General features: G+C 30.7%; 1 protein-coding gene across 1 annotated transcript in view; it reads right to left on the bottom strand.

The window, feature by feature from the left end:
- dtn (transmembrane protein 132C dtn) overlaps nucleotides 1-20,404 on the bottom strand; it is a 343,107-nt gene that overhangs the window by 236,851 nt on the left and 85,852 nt on the right. The gene's annotated exons all lie outside the window — the stretch shown is intronic.

Raw genomic sequence — 20,404 nt, 5'->3', positions numbered from 1 at the left:
TAAAAAGGTTTATTAATATTATACATACAATAACTAGTGTATGTCTCCAATGAAATTGAATTTTTAATTTTTTCTTGCCGAGAAATTCTATTTTTTTGTTAACTCTAATGAAACCGAACTAACACCTCAAATATTTTTTCCAAAATCGATTGGAATAATGGATCTGGCCAGATAATCATTTTAAGGAGCACTTATGTTGGACATTGCAGCGGCAATAATAACTTTAGTTTAGTTTATTGTAAATTTCATAAAAGAAAGATTTAATAAAGAATAAATAAAATTCGAAATTGAAATGTTAATTGATCCTTTCAAAATGAAACTTTGAGGATTAAAATATTCTACGAAAATTTTTGCCGGAAAGTTTCTGTGAGGGTCACCAAAGATACCAAAGATGTAAATAAAACTATTTACTAGGGTATTCGAATTATACGATTTTTCTCTTGTTCGAATAAAACGAATAATTCGAATAAGAGATTTTAACTTGTTCGAATAACTCGATCACACGTTTAAAATTAATCGAATTATTCGAATAATTTAAATTTTTTTAAAAAAGTAAAGAATGAAGTTTTGATGTCGGTTTTTTAATATTTTATTGTTAAAGAAAAACAAAAAATAACGTTAAAGTTAACAATTCAAGTATTGATAAGTTAAAAAATATTCGAAAACAAAGTCCATCATTAAATTTTCAACAGAAATATTCTGATCAGATTAACTCCCGAACAATCTACAAAACAATTGACTTGCAAACCCTTTAGTTTCCATTTTGGAGCTATGCTTTAAAAACTTTGAGCTAGTTGGACATGGTCCTGAATTAAATTCAATATAAACGTATTAAGAACTTTTTTATATCGTTCATTAATTAGGGTTTTAAATTGAGTAACTAATTCTTTAGTAAATTAATTATTCACTATTTCTAAATTATTTATAACAAATTGTATTATACATCAAGCTCTATCAACGTTGCCGAATGTTTGCTTAATAAAGTGATCTTGGGGAATTACACACTAAAAGGAATCTGTCAAAAGTTTGATATCATTGTCAGTGAACGTGGCTAATTTTAAGTCAGGCAGTGCATGATTGACGCATTTACAAATACACAAAAAATGTTAGACAAAGATGTTCAATAGGGTGGGTCAATTTGTTCGGGCCCAAAAAACGTGGTAAAGCGTATAGCAAATTCGTAATCTACGGAAAATTCTATGAACTTTTTCAGAAGAAACCATGGTTCTAAAATCAAAATCGAGCTTCCGGTTTTTTACGAGAAGATTTGGAGCTCAAGACCTCTTTTGCTAGGAGACCTCGGCTATGTTCAATTTTAAAAATAATAATATTTCTTCGTTTGTGTTCCGATTTCAAAAAAATTACATATATATAGAATCGTATCGTCGAGTACTGCATATAACATCTCGTAGCTATATATTCTTTATGCATCTTCTTAGAAATTTTTTTAGATAACTTAAAAAAATAAAAGCACCTTTTTCCCAAAAAAATAACGAAAAATCGCCTTTTTTAATTTTTTGAAATTTAAGCATAACTTTGGACTCAGTCATTATTTTTAATCAATTTTTTCTTTATGTTATATATACATTTCTTGTTAGTCCTATAAATTAAAAATAGAGAAAATCGGAAATATTTGAAACCGCGGTCATCAAAAAACTGGAGTAGGGTGGGTAAAAATGTTAAAAATGTATTATTCAAATGCCAATATCTCTTACGCTATAAGAGATAATTGATAGCTATGAGATGTTATATGTAGTACTCGACGAGAAGATAATATTTCTTCGGAACACAAATGAAGAAATATTATTATTTTTAAAATTGAACACACCCGAGGTCTCCTAGCAAAAGAGGTCTTGAGCTCCAAATCTTCTCGTAAAAAACCGGAAGCTCGATTTTGATTTTAGAACCATGGTTTCTTCTGGAAAAGTTCTTAGAATTTTCCGTAGATTAGGAATTTGCTTTAGTCAAAAAAATTGACCCACCCTAATGTTCAACGATGTTCAAAATCATGTATAAGGACTAACAAAACGTTAGTTTGCAATATTTGTGTTCATCATTCGATTTATTAAATATTTTGCAACATCACTTATATACATATATTTTAAGATCATGGCCTTCATCTATTTGAATGCAATCATTATAAATGTCATCCTCAATATCACTTTCGACGACCGTTTCAAAATCACATTCTCTATATCATTCAACTCCACTTTAATCTAAGTTAAAATTTTGATTATTAATTGCGATTCTTCTAATATTTCGCCAGCTAAATAACAAATATTTTATTCCGTATCTTTTATTTTCATTGGTTCAAGTCCTAAGTTAAAAATTTTGAAAGATTTGTTTCTAAAATAGTAATTTCTTGCAGTAATATTTATATATTTATAGAAGGAGCTATCGGAACACTCATCTACAGTGATCGAAAGTCCCTTTGTCTTTAGTTATTTGTCGAATTTCAGAAACAATACAATTTTTGTGAGTCATTATTACTAATTTAAATTTGAAATTATGAAAAAATTTAAGCAATTTAATAAATTTAAATATATATGAACATTTATTCGATTATTCTACATAAAATTGTTCGAATTATTCGAAAATGGTCATATTTAAATTGTTCGAATAATTATTCGTAAGAATTATTCGATTAGTCGAACGATCATTACTAGAATGAATACCCTACTATACCTTGGGTCTCACATTTTTTTTTAAAAAATCTCCAAAAATCTATTTATGATCCGAATGAGCTAATATAATATATAAATAGTCCAAAAAACATAGATACATATCACTTTTAGGTGAATTTAGCTTGGATGGCCTATAGAGGGTCGACATTTTTTCGATTCTTTTGCATTCAATTGCAAAAGTATTTATTTAGTATTTTATACTAATTACGCTGTCCAACAGCATTTTTGGAACAGACTAGCGACCCTATAATTCTAAAAGGGCATGTTGATAGATAATTTTTGTAGAATAAACTTATAGTTCCGCTGCACAGTGGGAGAAATGGCCCATCTAGTGGCGCTTTAAGGAAATTTTAAATTTTAGAATTCTGCTAATTTTTTTTTATATTTTTGGTAACTAAGAAACCAACGGATTTTTTATTTTTTTTGTTTTGTTTTGCTCTCGATATTCGCCCACCTGTGAGCTTTCAAACTTGTCATATGTTTTAGCAAGTGCATTAATACTTTTCGCGCTTTTTTAAAGTTAAAGTTTGTTTACACAACAAAATCATTACTTTATATATATTTTTTTGAATTAGTCTTTAAATTGAAATTATTAGGTATGTATTAAATAAAAAAATATGTTTGTGATTTGTGCTTATATGTTTTTGTTCTTAAATGTGGTAAACAAATGACCTGTGTAAAATAGTGTTTTATTATATGTAACTTAAACTTCTGTGGAATAAAAGTTGGGAGTATTCTATGTTGGTTTATTTGTTTCTATGTTCTGTTTTCTATGTCCATGTGAAAAATTAGCTGCAACTTTTTGCAACTTTATGATTTTTTACGTTTTTTAGATGCAATGTCAGAGTCTAAACGCACCCTTTTTTAATTTGGCACTCTGAACCAGTACTAGCAAAAAAGTTTTTGGCGGTGGAAAATCATTTTTTTTCTAATGTTATTGATCCATCAAAATATAACGAAGAGCAATGTCAACAAATTCGTCAACAATTAAGAAATTTTGTTAATAAACTGCGGTACAAGTTGACAACTAGTCACAGAATCATGACAAAATGCGCAAATAAAGAAATAAAGAATGGTTAGAAGGAGATCTTATTTTTCCAGAACCAGCCATTGATCGTCGTAAATATACAAATTTTTCAGAGTGCTCAAATAAAAAAGGTTTCTTCTATTGTTGATAAGACGCCAACAGAAGAGTTAATGTTAGCAACGCGCATTAGTCTTTTCAAATCTGGAAAAAGGAATGCTTCACAAGTTGTTTCGAAATTGAGCTCAGAAACTATAATAGCTTCAAAAATGATTAAAACTGTAAATGCTGAGCCAAAAGCACAAAATACATATAAATTAATGCAATATTGTGCCAAAGAGCGAAATTGTAACATTTATCCAAGCTACGATGTTTTAGCTAAAACTAAAAAAGAGTGTTACCCCAATGACATACGCGTTCAGCAGAAATAAATTTACAGTCTCTTATTAACCATGGACGTATATTGCAGGGTTTTCCATCAGCATTTGAGGACCTCGTAGTTGAATGCAATAACAACGATTGCATAAAAGCTATTTATAAATGGGGTTGTGATGGAAGCAGTGGTCACTCTACTTACAGGCAATGCTTTAATGTTCCCGAAACTGGAACTATTGATCAGCATTTATTTGCTGTATGTATTGTACCTTTGCTAATAAAAAATGGATCGTCAATACTATTGGAAAATAATCGACCTTCTTCAACTAGGTTCTGCAGACCTATTAAACAAATTTTTGAAAGAGTCAGCAGACTTAGTTCGGGATGAGGTTGAAAATGTTAAGAGGCAAATTGCTCAAATTTTACCTACAACATTAAATCATTTGAAAATACAACATGAATTCCATTTGACAATGATTGACGGAAAAGTTTTCAACGCCATAGCGGAGTCATCATCACAGACTTGCGGAATTTGTGGAGCAACACCAAAATTGTTTAACAATCTGAATATGATTCAGTTGAGACAACCACAAGAACATTTGTACGAGTATGGATTATCAACACTCCATGCGTGGATTCGCTGATTTGAGTGTATAATTCATATCGCGTACAGACTACCAATAAAAACCAACTAGAACTAAGAAAACAAATGAGCATCCTGGTGGACATTTCAATGACGGGCTCAGGGAACACAAACACGGGAAATACTGCCAGAATATTTTTTAAGCAACCGATTTTGGCCTCTACAGTAACTGGCGTACAAATGGAATTAATTAAAAGATTTGGAATAATTTTGCGAGCAATGGCTTGTGGGTATACAGTAAACACAGAAGCTTTTCGCATATATGCTTTGGAAACTGCAAATATATTTGTAAGTGAATAGCCCTGGTTCTACATGCCTCCATCCGTTCATAAAATATTATTGCATGGCGCAGATATTATTAAAAATGTTTCGTTACCAATAGGAATAATGTTTCGTTACCAATAGGAATAATGTCAGAAGAAGCACTTGAGGCAAGAAATAAAGATTTCCGTAGCTATAGGCTTAACCACACACGAAAAACCTCAAGACTACACACTATGGAGGACTTAATACATTCATTGTTGGTTTCTTCAGACCCTTTCATTACATCTAAATCTAAAAGTACCTCAAGGTACTCAAAAAAACATATTGAAATAGATGATGAGGTCAAGCAACTTCTTTTAAATGAGTATGAGTTACCAGACACCCAAATTTCGGAAAGCTATGACTCAGAATAATTTTCCAAATAGTTTCTTCTAGAACATGAGCAAATATAAAGTAGGATCTTATTATTTAAAAAATATTCCATAATTTACATCAAGAATTTGTTACTTTAATTTTTTTAATTAGAAAAATAAAAAAAACAGTAAAAAAAAATAAAATTACAAAAATAAAACACAACTGCTTTATTTAAAAAAAATACTATACTTAAAATTAGCTATTTTTTTAAATTACATATTAACAAAGCAATGCGAAATTAGCAATTTCTTGCACAGACCACAATAAATCAATAAAAAAAAATTAAAAAAACATTTTAAATGAAACAAGTAAGAGTGCTATATTCGGCTATGCCGAATCTTATATACCCTTCACCTTTGTTGTGGATGCATTATTATTTTTTATAATTAGTAGGTATATATGTATGTACATTGCCCACTTTCAGCGTACAGCATCCTAAATTTATCAAGAACATAAAAAACAACAACGCCAAACGAAACAAAACACCAAAAGAAAAAACAAAAACAAAATACGCAAGCCAATGAAACCAACACACATCCAAACATACGTTTAATTGTATAAAAAACAACAACGCCAAAAGAAACAAAACACAAAAGAAAAACAAAATACGCAAAGCATGCACATCCAAACATACGATTTGTTGCTGTTTTGTCAAAAAAAACCAACACACAACCAAACATACGTTTAGTTGTATAAAAAACAACAACAACGCCAAAAGAAACAAAACACAAAAAAAACAAAATACGCAAAACATGCACATCCAAAAACATACGTTTTGTTGCTTTTTTGTCAAAAAAACCAACACACAACCAAACAAACGTTTAGTTGTATAAAAAACAACAACAACGCCAAAAGAAACAAAACACAAAAAAAAACAAAATACGCAAAGCATGCACATCCAAAAACATACGTTTTGTTGCTTTTTTGTCAAAGCATGCAATCAATACATTGTGTTTTTTGATGAAATTTTCAGAGGTTGTCTCGGATTTTTGCTCATATCTCCGTTATTTATGGACGGATTTTGCTGATTTTAAAAAGCAAAATTCTCGAAAGTATGTCTGACAGAATTGTTGAAGATTTGGATCCCGGAGATATCTGGGGCCTTCAGAAAATTGATTTCAACAGACAGACGGACAGACAGACAGACGGACGGACAGACAGACAGACAGACAGACAGACAGACAGACAGACAGACAGACAGACAGACAGACAGACAGACAGACAGACAGACAGACAGACAGACAGACAGACAGACGGACGGACGGACATGGCTGTTTTTAAGTACTATTATTGGTGCATGCTGAGTGTAGGGTAAAATTCCAAAAAATAAATAAATATAATATATAATGCCTAAAATATAATTTTGTTTAAAAAAAGTTTTAAAATCGAATGTAATACAAAATTATAAACATACATACAACTATTAATATATTAATTGTCGATGATGAATGATACAGCATTAATGGCGCACACTGTACTGAAGCGGCATGTCCCAAAAATTTTTTTTTTTAAAGAGCATATCCTTGGCTAAAATTTAACTGAACATTTGTAATAGATTAGATCAGATCAGTAATTATAAAGATATAATTAAAGCGCCACCAGATTGGCCATTTCTCCCACTGTGCGCTGGTCTGAATTTTTTTACAGTCGGTCAAAGTTTTAATTTTTTGATCGAAGGTAGCATTATACTATCTGAAAAAAATTATGTATGTTAAAATCTGAGAGAATTCTTATTGTCAGAGTTATATTGTGGAATTTTCTGGGGATAATTTTTGAGGAAGATCTTAGCCACCTATCTCCTCTCTTTATGGGTCAATTTGACCCCTTTTTCGAGAAAATCGAAAAAAGTCCTTTCAAAAAGGACATTTAATGATTAAAATATTCTACGAAATATTTTGCCGTAAAATTTTATTGGGGGCCACCAAAGATACAAAAGTTGTAAATAAAGTCTTTTACACTTAATTAGCAAAATTACACGCCATATCATGCCCTTAAGGAGATCTACAAAATATATGCATGCATATGTAAGTTATCTCTTTTAGTTCAAGAGATATGTTGGTTTATTTATTTATTTTTTTTAATTCTGCACAATCTTTTTGTTTGTTTTTTTAGATATGGCGGGACTACGGAGGTTCGAAATATTTTTTAAAAATATCATCTGTATTTGCAATAAAATTTCGAATACAATAAAAATAACATGCTGACAGTTATCTCACCACTATAAAAAGTTACACGCATCTAAAGTTGGAACATGAAAAAATGGTCGTAATTTTTACGTTTTTTCCAAAAAAGTCCCTGTTACAAATTAATGTCATTTATTTGAATTTTATTATTCGTTTTATTTAATTTTCAACTTGACCGTTTTATATGTTATTGCCAGACTAAATGTACTTGAATTTATCTATGTTGTTCTCGTTTGTTTGTAAGTAACGATTAGATATGTCTTATTAAAATCGTGTCATTCTGTCAAATGTTAAGGAACTTGAGAAAAGAAAAGTCCTAATTTTATTACATCGTTTAATAAAAATTGATAAAATTAAGTAAGTTCTTTTCACTGTAGTATTTTAATGAATTTAATGTAACCTTATATTTTTAGATAATAAAACTCATCGTTTTAAATTAATACGTGAAACTAAAATACACCGTTTATTCCCTTAAAGCGTTTTATTATTTCTATCCGCAACAGACCCTATTTTTTTCCTTTATAGAAAAAAATTTTCTTCGGGACTATATAAAATGTGTATATGACACGAAAAGAGAACCTAATGCAAAAGCGTGTAAAGTAAAACTAGGCTCACTTAAGTGGACCTAGTCGCCTCCAGACTTATCCAAACTTTTCCAATTTAGAAAAAAAAATTGGTTTCAGTAAAAAATTATAAAATGCAAAGCACCGATCTTCGAAAAGGCATCACGCTTGTATAGTTTTCAACAATACCAACTGCTTATACGAAAAGCTTACATTTATTCATCAGGAGCTTCACAAACCTTGCTCCCTTTTGACAAATTTTAACTTTTTTTATATATTCCATGCAAAATGTGTTTTGGAAAAAAGTAAAAAATACGGACATTTTTACATGTTCCAACTTTGGATGCATGTAACTTTCTACAGGGACAAGATAACTGTTAGCAGTTGCTTTTATTGTATTCGAAATTTTATTGCATATATTTAAACAAAATTTCGAACCTCCGTAGGCCCGCTATATCTAAGAAACCAAAAAAAGATTGTACAGAATTAAAAAAAATAAATAAATCTTATATATAAATAGGCCACACGTTTTTTTGTGGTACACTTTTAAGTATGTTATTGTCCACCAATATTGATGAAACATATATGGTTTAAAAGGTTATTTTCTCTAGATGTGCACAATATAAATTTTTTTTAAAAAATTATTTCCATAACAGTGTTAAAAAGCGTTCTAAATTTGCTTGAAAAACAACAACAACATGTTAATGCACATCTGAATACACGTGTATTTGTACACAAACGTGAAAAAATATTTTTGCGTATACTCAAAGTAACTGTATAATTTCGTGATGAAATATATTTTCTAAAACTCATTCAAACATATTTATGAAAAACTTTGATACAATTTTTAAAAATATTGAATCATTTTATAGAAAATTATAGCAATTGACAATATTTCGTAAAAGATATAAAATAATTGCTAAAGATTTAGCCTTAAGAATTCAAAAATGGTAAATTTCCAATGATTTAGTACACAATTCTTAACACTATTAGCATCCACAAATAAAAATAAATTTAAGGAGACCTTTTTCATATTAAATAAAAATGTAATATAAACCGGTTAATTGGTTTTTTTGAAGACTAAAAACCGAAACCGTTTAACCGGTTTTTTTAAAAGACAATAATCAAAACCGGTTTTTTCAAAAACACACTTTTCGGTTAAACCGAAAACCGGTTTTTTAAATTTGCCGGTTTTTTGGACACTCTAATATGCATGCTGTAAAGAGTTTATAATTTTAATAATAACAAAAAGTCTTTATTTAATTTAATTCTTTGAAAATGTGTATTCTTATATGAGAAGTTTAAAATAACGTTTATTCACTACAAGACAAGAATGAGCTTGTTTAACTCAAAGCAAATTGCAGCCACTATCGCGATCAACAACTGCTTTTAGTCATTCATACTACGTTTATACGTAGCCTATTCGCAAACAAAAATATTTGCAATTAACTAACTCTCTGTTTATATGTCACTTTGGTTACGGAAAATTCTTATTTTTTTAAATGAAAGAATTAAAAATTCTTGTTTGTCTTACAATTCAATTAATGCAAAAACGCAATGAAATATTTAAAAACCGAAAGAAAAACTAACAAGTAAGAGAGCTATATTCGGCTGTGCCGAATCTTAAATACCCTTCACCAAGTTATACTATAAAATAAAAATTTTAAATAGTTTTAGGTAAACAAAAATTAAATTTTATTTTTCCAATTTTTTGGAATTTTTTTTTTCGAAATTGTTTTTTAATTTTTTTTTAAACTTAGTGAAAAAATCAATTAGGGTTAAAAAATATTTTTTCGATTTTGACCCATTGTAGGTCCAACTTGAGTATAACAATATTTTCTGTAGAAAATCTTGAGTATGTAACAGTACTTTCTGTAGAAAATCTTGTGTATAACAATATTTTCTGCAGAAAATCTTGTGTATAATAATATTTTCTATAGAAAATCTTGTGTATAACTATATTTTCTGTTGAAAATCTTGAGTGTAACATTTTTCTCTAGGAAATAAAATAATTTTCTATAGAAAATCTTGTCTATAACTATATTTTCTGTAGAATATGACATCTTGTGTATAACAATATTTTCTGTAGAAAATCTTGAGTATAACAATATTTTCTGTGGAAAATCTTGAGTATAACAATATTTTCTGTAGAAAATCTTGTGTATAACAATATTTTCTGTAGAAAATCTTGTGTATAACAATATTTTCTGTAGAAAATCTTAAGTAGGTATAACTATATTTTCTGTTGAAAATCTTGAGTGTGAAATTTTTCTATAGGAAATAAAATATTTTTCTGTAGAAAATCTTGTCTATAACTATATTTTTTGGACATGTTGTGTATAACAGTATAACAGAAAATCGTATGAAAAACAGCATTTTCTTTAAAAATCTTTTCTATTATAACAGCATTTTCTATAGAAAATCTCGTATTCAACAGCACTTTGTATAGACAATTTTGTGATAACAGACGACTGTTTACAACATAAAGCTACAGTAATATGAAAATATTAAAATTTTAAGTACTCTGGCGATGAAGAAAGTAATTTTTTAATACTATTTTAATACGGAACAAAAATATAATTTTCCATCCCTGTATATAAGATTTAAAGAAAATAAAATCTTAAAATAGGAGAACACATATGGAACCGTAACAGCAAATCCAATATAGAATCGTTTACATAATCCGTTGAAATTTAATAAAATTTTATAGAAATTGCAAACGGAATGACAAACTTACATATACATTAGTGTTTATAAACCGGATAACCGGTTAACCGATAAACCGATTTTTCTTCAAAATCTCGGTTTTTTGCGAACCGTTTAATTTAAAATGTTGATTTTCGGTTAACCGGTTTATCCGGTTTATATCACTCGGTTAACCGGTTTTTAAAATTTGGGACTAAAATCAATAAATATCATGTTTTGGTCAAACATTTGGTCTGATTTGAAACATAAACTGTTGATTTAAAATATAAACCTCTTTAGATAAAACTTTTTAAGAATTACAATGATTCCAAATAGTAGTGGGTTTACTTCAAAACTTTTTCAGAAGAAATATCACATAATGAAACTATTAAAAATTAAAATTAAATTTCGCATAATTCTAAAAGTTAAGCTAAATCTTACTAATGATTCATTATAAACATAGGGATGATTTTACCAAACATTAAATTGAATCAATAAATTTTACTTCATTAGTGTGTTTTGTTCTTAAAATTTAATTTTATTAATCATTTCGTTAGCTCAGTCTACAAAGTTCCTTTTCAGAAATAAACGGTCTAAAATCCATGATTTGAAATATTTTTCAAATCTGATAATAGAGTTTTATTAATTATTTGGTAAGATTTATAATAAAAAATAATCACATTTAAGAAGTGCGTTTGTATCTTGTATGTCCTTTATTGGGACTTGGAACATTTTCTGTTTCATATCAGAAAGTCGAAATGATAATAAATTTTTAAAATTATTAAATATGTATTTAATTAAAAAAATTGTGATTTACATATTTGGTTGAAATTTAATGAATAAGCCAATAATTAAAACAAGTATTATATATTTAGTTACATATTTATACTCAATTCCATTAGATTGATATAATTTTGAAATTTTTACAAAATAAAATGTAATTAGCACTTTTGCATATTTATAGTTATTTAATATTAAATATTTCTGACTACTAAAAACCAAAAAATTTTAAATCTCTGTATACTTTATTGGACATTTTATGTTTTCTTCACATATATGTCTGTTAACCGGTTTTTTCGAAGTCGGTTAACCGAAAACCCGGTTTCTAAAAAGGCCAATTTTCGGTTAACCGGCAAACCGGTTTTTCAAAAAGTCGGTTTTTTATAAACACTAATATACATATGTATGTATATAGCCTTGCCACTTATGGTTAAAGGTGTTAAAAGAATTAAATACAACAATCGAACAAAAAGCTTTTTCTGAAATGTTTGTTATTTACTTTCATGGTTAAAAACGGCCACTTATGGTTAAAGGTGTTAAAAGAATTAAACACAACAATCGAACAAAAAGCTTTTTCTGAAATGTTTGTTATTTACTTTCATGGTTAAAAACGGCTAAACAAAATAGAATAACAATATGGGAGTGAAGGCGAATTGTTTAGACAAGTGAACTGTCAATTCACTTGTGGTTGTTGTGGCGAAAAATACAACAAACCTAAAAGCAAAAACAACAAGAGGCAACTTTGACAGTTCAATTATCTTTTAACAAAAACAAAGTACCTGTTGTTTTTGTACATGTTTTAGTTCTCGCGTCACCTTCTTTAGATTCGCCTTGATGGGAGTGGTTGCGTTGCTCAATTATTTGTTGACAATAGCAACAAACAACAACAAAAATGAAATAAGCACAAACGCAACGTGCTCAAACAACGTGGTTGTTGTTTTTGTACAATATGTGTTCTGTGCAGTGTTACCATATGTCAAGTTTTCCCTTTTTTTCAAGGTTTTTGAGACGCAAAAAGTTTTATTTTTTAGTGAGAATAAAGCTAAAAGAGTCAAATTTCAACATTCTTGAAATATCAGACAAATATTCCAAAACATACACCAGAATTATTATACTCAAAAGAAACATATGCTTACGTAGACCAGTTTAATGCTAAAAAAAATTTCATATTCTAAGCAGCATTACCCAAAATTTATAAGAAAAATGCCAAAAAATAGGGTATGTAATGTGAATATAAAAACCGCTATATTTTGAAAACGCGAGCTGACTGGAAAAAAAACATGTTTAACATTGTACTGAGGGTTCATCAACTCGTACAAAACGTAGTTGAAATTTCCGTCACCAAAATTTCTTTTCCCCTGTGTAATTAAACCAATATTGTGAACTCATTTACATCCCTAAATCACAAAAATCGTAAATCTTTTAAAATAATTATTCGTTCTCACATATTTTGATATCATTTGAAAAGGCTTGAAATATAATTAGTTTATGAAAAATTATACACCTACAACAAGGATTAACACAAACCGATGTAAAAACTTTTTTTTGGAGTACACATTATATTGGTGTATATATACGATATCGTTATAATATAAAAATAACCAAAATGCAAAATAAATACACATCTACACATCAGGAAAAAAAATAACCAATTTTGGTTATAAATAACCAAAACGGCAACACTGTTACTGAATAAGATTCAAGGCGAATTTATAGGTGTTGATAGCACAGCTGATTAATGATGTTTGGATCAATTATCCTGGTTTGTTGCGGCGAATGTTACAACAAATGTAAAAGTAACAAAAACAACAGGCAAACTTTGACAGCTTAAACCACATAAACAAAAACAAATTGCAAGTGGTTTTTGTAAAGGTTGTACAAAGCTTTGTTTGTTATTATACATATATTATATCTCAGCCCATTGTAGGTCCAACTTACAATGGTCTTGTATACGTCGTTGCAAAGGTCTTTGAAATATCTATCATTAGATATCCATATTGTCAATATTAACGACTTAGTAATCCAGATATAGGTCAAAAATAGGCAAAAAATCGAGGTTGTCCTGGTTTTTTCCTTATATCTCAGCCATTTGTTGACCGATTTTCTCGATTTTAAATAGCAACCGAGCCGGAAAATTCCGGAGATATTGATATATGAATCATGTATGTATGTTATTTGGGGGCTTCGGAAAGTTGATTTCAACACACAGACGGATATGGCTATATCGATTCCGCTATCTATAACGATCCAGAATATATATACTTTATGGGGTCGCAAATGAAAAATGTGGAAATTACAAACGGAATGACAAACTTATATATACCCTTGCCACTCATGGTGAAGGGTATAAAAACGTTAAAAAATATGGCAATGTTTAAAATCTTATTTGCAAATAGTGTCGTTAATCAGGAATTGTTTTCGTCAGTTAGCTATTTGCAAATAAAAAATAATTCACTGTTTATACGGCAAATTTTTCTAATTACAATATTTTTATTTGCGTATAAGCCTTGCGTATAAACGTAGTAACAGTCAATTGTATTTACACACACACACAACGGCAGCTAACGCCGCCACGAAGTGCGTGGAGTTTATACAATTGACCATTCAACTGCTCAATCCAACCTGCAAGACAAGAACGAGCTACTGCCGTTGAGTGGGCTTCTTTTATACTCTCAAACAAGAGCTTTTAACGAAACAAATGATCGTTATAATTTAACATACAACTCAACGAAAGAGCTTTTCTCGTCTGCAGTGTTGTATTCCATAAGTAAAAGTCAACAGAGTTGTATTCATAAACAAAAGTCACACATGCGAGTGACGTACATACAAAATAGAGTTGGGTTTATTAGCTCAGTGAAGTGACCGCTCTTTTCAGCTCAGCTCACTGAAATGAACTAGGTCGCTCTTTTAGCTCATTAGCTCAGTATGTTGTATAATGACCATTTCATTTTGAGAATTGCTTGTAGTAAATTAAATCAATTATTTCTGTTGTTAGTTGTAAAAACACACAGTCTTTTGACAATTAGAGATTAATGCGTGAAATAATTGATTAAAATTTTAAAAAATAAAATTGTATTTTATTTAAACTAATATAAGGTATTCTTTTACCACAAAATAATAAAATTACCAAAAAACTCAAGATATTAACTGGAATTTGAAAAAGGAAAAATATTTTGATGATCTGATAATTGTGATCCAAAATAAAAATGTGACAATAACTAAACCAAAATGAATATTGTTGCAATTTTTTGGGTGTTTTCCCATTTACATAATATTAGTTATCAATTGGCAAAATATATATTTTTTACCTGACTTTTACAACTTATATATATGATCAACAAAATTTTAGTTTTGTGATACAATTTGTGTATTTTTAACATTAACTTAATTATTTTATGACATAACAATATATAAATAGAATTTCTGAATTTAAGGAATAAGATTTTATAAATCTTATTCCTTAAATTCAGATATTCTAAACTGGCATTCCAAAAAAACAGCGAAAAACCCACGATAGGTCGCTCATGGCAGCTGACAAATGTTCTGTTGATGTAGCAGTATAGTAAAAAAGTGCATAAGATATATGTTTTCTAAAAAAAGTGATTGAAATAATATTGCTAATTTAATTAAGAATATCAGTACTTTGTATTTTTTTAATTATGTGTTTTGTTAGATATAATCCCACTAATGTATTTTTGAAATAGTATTTTTTTACTAATTACATACTTTCAATTACAATTATTATTTTAACAATAACAATTATGTATTTCCCTTTTTCATTATTTTTTTATGAAATTTACTTACAAACTGTAGCAATACTCTTTCTTTATTTCATTCTACATCACCATACCATAAATAAATTCACATTCATTCAATAGCACACATATAAAAATTCCTTCATGAAAACAAAAACAATTTGAATAACTCTAATAATTCTTGAAACAAAAATATATACGCGGCAGCATGCGATCATATACATACATAACAAACTTACATTTGAATGATCGTTTTATTTTTGTAGGACACAATACTCACTCACATTTCAATGTCAGTGAGCGAAAGAATGTTACAGAATTGACGATTAAAGTGAAACATTGAAGATGACAAATGAATGTGCTTGTGCAGCTCTTTCATGAGTACTGAAAGAAACATGAGCATAAAACAAAACCGCTCAGTTGAATACGATCAGTGCTGAGCTGAAAACGCTCAGTATGATGAATGATTCACTTCGCTCAGTTGAGTGAATAGCTCAATTGAACTAGGTCATTCATGAGCTAAACAACTCTAATACAAAAGTAAATAATCATGTGTATAGTAAATATAAATAATATATAAATATGTAAATGAAATGTGATCTGCTACATTCTCCGCCTTTGACGTACAGGATATCGACCCGAGCAGTGCGTCAACATCATACAAGGCTCTCATCTACTAGGCTTTTACATGGCTTTCCTCGGTCGTCCTCGTCTCTTCATGGGATGAACTGGAGCTGGATTATTGTCCTTGGTAGTACCTATGTATAACGTTAACGCCGAAGCATGATAGGTACCAAGTGGTATTGTTAAGTTGTCCGGCGTTGATTCTTCATATGAGCATGACCCAATCTTCCTAGTTATAATGTATGGGCCATCACGTTTTGTCACAAATTTAGATGTTATGCTCTTGGATGCATTACTAAGCACGTGAGTTGTCACCGACTTCAAAGTTTGGTTGTGGTCGTATTCGTTGATCTGCATACATTTTGTTCTTATCTTGATCTTTCACCTCAGCTTCAATTGCATTCTTCAGTATGTTGGCAATATTCTGGAGATAAGTTGATATTTCAGGAATAAAACTCTCGGATTCTACAATCGACGTAACGTCATGCTTGACGTCATCTAACGTACGTAGTTCTGTACCAAAAGTAAGATATGCAGCGCTATAGGGGAGAGGGGGCACCTTTGAACACTTTATGCTTTCAGGCCTCATAAAAATTTATGTTTTTGAATTATTGACTTTATATATAATTTAACTAGTATGTATGGAAATTAACTTTAGTTTAACCCCCATATGCATAAACAGTTTATAAATTTATCAAAGGTTATGAAACAGATTTTGTATGGAAATTTTGTTTTATAAACCTTTGATAAATTTATAAACTGTTTATGCATATGGGGGTAAGTCTACAAGTAACTTATTTTTAGTTCGATTTATATATTTTTTATTTGTTTAATGGATGAAGTCATTATGTTCAAATGTGCCCCCCATACGGGGCAGCTTTGAACGGCAATGTTTATCTTGTAGCGTTTATGTACAAAAATACCATAAACAGTTCTATTTTCTTTATACATATATAATAAATTCGATTTATTTATGAAGACAAAGCATAAACATTCAGCCCAATTATGAATAAAAATTCCCCGGCCGTTTTTTCCCTTTTCTCATTTTTCCTATTCATATTCAATGGGAAAAAACTCTCGGGGAACAAACTCCCGCGAAATTATTTATTCATAATTGGGCTGATTAACATTTAAAAATAAAAAACAATAAATTTATTTCAGGAAAGAGAACACTTTACAAAAAAACAAGTAAGAGTGCGATATTCGGCTATGCCGAATCTTATATACCCTTCACCATTGTTGTGGATGCATTATTATTTTTTTATAATTAGTATATATGAGTGTACATTGCCCACTTTCAGCGTACAGCATCCTAAATTTATCAAGAACACAAAAAACCACAACAACGCCAAACGAAACAAAAAACCAAAAGAAAAAACAAAAAACGCAAGGCAATGAAACCAACACACATCCAAACATACGTTTAATTGTATAAAAAACAACAACGCCAAAAGAAACAAAACACAAAAAAAACAAAATACGCAAAGCATGCACATCCAAACATACGTCTTGTTGCTTTTTTGTCAAAACAAAACCACATACGCAATGCAAAAAAACCAACACACAACCAAACATACGTTTAGTTGTATAAAAAACAACAACAACGCCAAAAGAAACAAAACAAAAAAAATACGCAAAGCATGCACTTCCAAACATATGTTTTGTTGCTTTTTTGTCAAAGCATGCAATTCATTGTGTTTTTTGATGAAATTTTCAGAGGTTGTCTCGGATTTTTGCTCATATCTCCGTTATTTATGGACGAATTTTGCTGATTTTAAATAGCAAAATTCTCGAAAGTATGTCTGACAGAATTGTTGAAGATTTGGATCCCGGAGATATCTGGGGCCTTCAGAAAATTGATTTCAACAGACAGACGGACATGGCTTAATCGACTCCGCTATCTATAAGGATCCAGAATATATATACTTTATAGGGTCGGAAAATTATATTGTTGAAATTACAAACGGAATGACAAACTTATATATACCCTTCTCACGAAGGTGAAGGGTAGTAGAAGAGAAAATTTACAAAATTTACTGCAAAAACATGGTCACCCAACTACATTCGGTCGACGACTGAAAAAACTAGCGAAAGTTGTTGCTAGAAAACAAGGTTGCCATGTGAAAAACTCGGTTAAGGGTCGGAAAAAATTGTTAACTGAGATTTTATTAACATTGTTCTTTGACATTTAGCGGTATTTATGGAAAACCGTATGGCCGCCAAATTTTCATGCCACTTATCATGTTGATTCTGCGCCAAAATAGAAAGTTGGCTCTTCAGATCCATGTTCTTGCGCTCTACAGGATTTGCTTCTGCATGATAGACGGGTGTGAATTGCAGTTGTATTCCAAGGCAATATGATACCTTCTGCATTATAGCTGACACGAATTGAACGCCGTTGTCGGATTTTATTCGCCTTGGTATTCCATACCGTAGAAATGTTGGTTGTTTAAACCGTTGACATTCAATACAGGTTTTGACATATCTAGCAATTCCGCTGCGCATTCCTAGCCAGAAATATCTACTAGAAATTCGAGCTATAGTTCTCTCAGTGCCATAGTGTCTAGCAGTACTTTCATCGTTGTACGCTCTTAAAATTTCTAGACGTTCCTGGGTTGGTACAACAAGCTGTGCAGCCTTGATGTCGTCGTTAGCATAGCAATACAAAATTCCATCATTTAATAAATAACTCCTGTTATCCAACGAATGTAGTTCTCATCTTCTTTCTCCAATGATTCGATTATATCCTTCAAGTACTCGTCCTTCATTTGACCTTCTCGAATTTCCTTGGTCTGCGCTGGTACATCGACATAAAATGCACAAAGGAAAGTATCTGCGTCAATAGCATCATGATCCGAGGCGGTCTAGACAGCATATCAGCCACAGCATTCGCCTTCCCAGGAAGGTGTTCAATAGTAAAATTATATGCTGTATTTGTAATCCCCATCTTGCGAGTCTTTCTGTGGGTGATTTTAACGTCAGCAACCATTTGAGTGGTTTGTGGTCCGTTAAGAGTTTAATTTATTCTCCTTCTATATATCCCCGAAATTTATTAAAGTACCTAATAATGGCCAAAGCCTCTCGTTCCGTAGTGGAGTAATTGCGTTCGGAGCTAGTCAATCTTGCGAGTCTTTCTGTGGGTGATTTTAACGTCAGCAACCATTTGAGTGGTTTGTGGTCCGTTAAGAGTTTAATTTATTCTCCTTCTATATATCCCCGAAATTTATTAAAGTACCTAATAATGGCCAAAGCCTCTCGTTCCGTAGTGGAGTAATTGCGTTCGGAGCTAGTCAATAATCGGCTCGCATATTCTATAGGGTGTTCCTCCTCACCCTCCCCCTGGAGTAATACCGCACCAAGTGTATATGCGCTTGCATCCGTTTTGATACAATAGGGCATATTCTCAACCGTTTGTTCCAGTACTGGTGAAGTAGTTAAAGCTTCTTTCAAGGCGTCAAATGCTTTTGCCTCCTCTACCTCCCATTTCCACACTGCCGATTTCTTCGTGAGATTAGTCAGTGGTCTAGCAATTTCAGCATATCGATGAATGAAGCGCCTATACCAAGAGCACGTTTGGATGAATGATATGAGTTCCTTTCGCTCCATTATAGCCTGTATTTTACACGGATCTACAGCGGTGAACGGAGTACGGCGAAGGTCTTCCCAAACTACCAAACACATCCTTATGTTTCAGCAACATTTTATCCAATTGCAACTTTTCTTCCTCCCTAAGCTGCGCACCATCAGTTGGTTTCAGAATCTCATACTCGAGTGAATATAATGGTGTTAATATTGGTTTGTCATAATCTCGTGGTGGTCTACATACGACACCAGTAAAAAGACCAGTATCCTTTGCCTTTCGGGAGTCACCATATCAGGAGGAATTGCGTCCCTAAATATTGCCTGAATAGAGTGTGGTGAGTAGTCATTCTCCTTATTATAATTATGACCATAGGACTCAAAATCCGAAACGTAAGTACAACATATTCTCTTAGGGGTGATTTGCAATCGCCATGGGAAGTTTTCATTCATAACACGTTTGCTGGTTTCCGTAACTTTTATGATTCGATCAGGTTCAAATTTAACGACCAAGATTGACAGAAATTAAACTGCTGAGTCGGACAATCTTCCAAATACCAGTACCGCTGACCCATGAATGAAATAAACAAGATTGCGACATCGACAATTCCGTTATTTTAGTTTACTCTTTTACTCTTTTTTCGTGACGTCAGCAGTGATTGTTTTCTTATGTTTTGAATGTAAAATACTTACTTTTTATATGAAATTTCAAAACAAATAGTGGAAATAAATAAAGAAATTAATTAAAAATTAAAATGTGGTGTGCAGTCAAAAATTGCAATAATAATAACTAGGATCGACCGGTGGCCGCAATTCGACCAGTTTTAAACG

This window comes from Calliphora vicina, chromosome 4, assembly GCF_958450345.1.
Source record: "Calliphora vicina chromosome 4, idCalVici1.1, whole genome shotgun sequence".
NCBI lineage: Eukaryota > Metazoa > Arthropoda > Insecta > Diptera > Calliphoridae > Calliphora > Calliphora vicina.
This window is presented reverse-complemented; position numbering and strand designations above follow the sequence as displayed.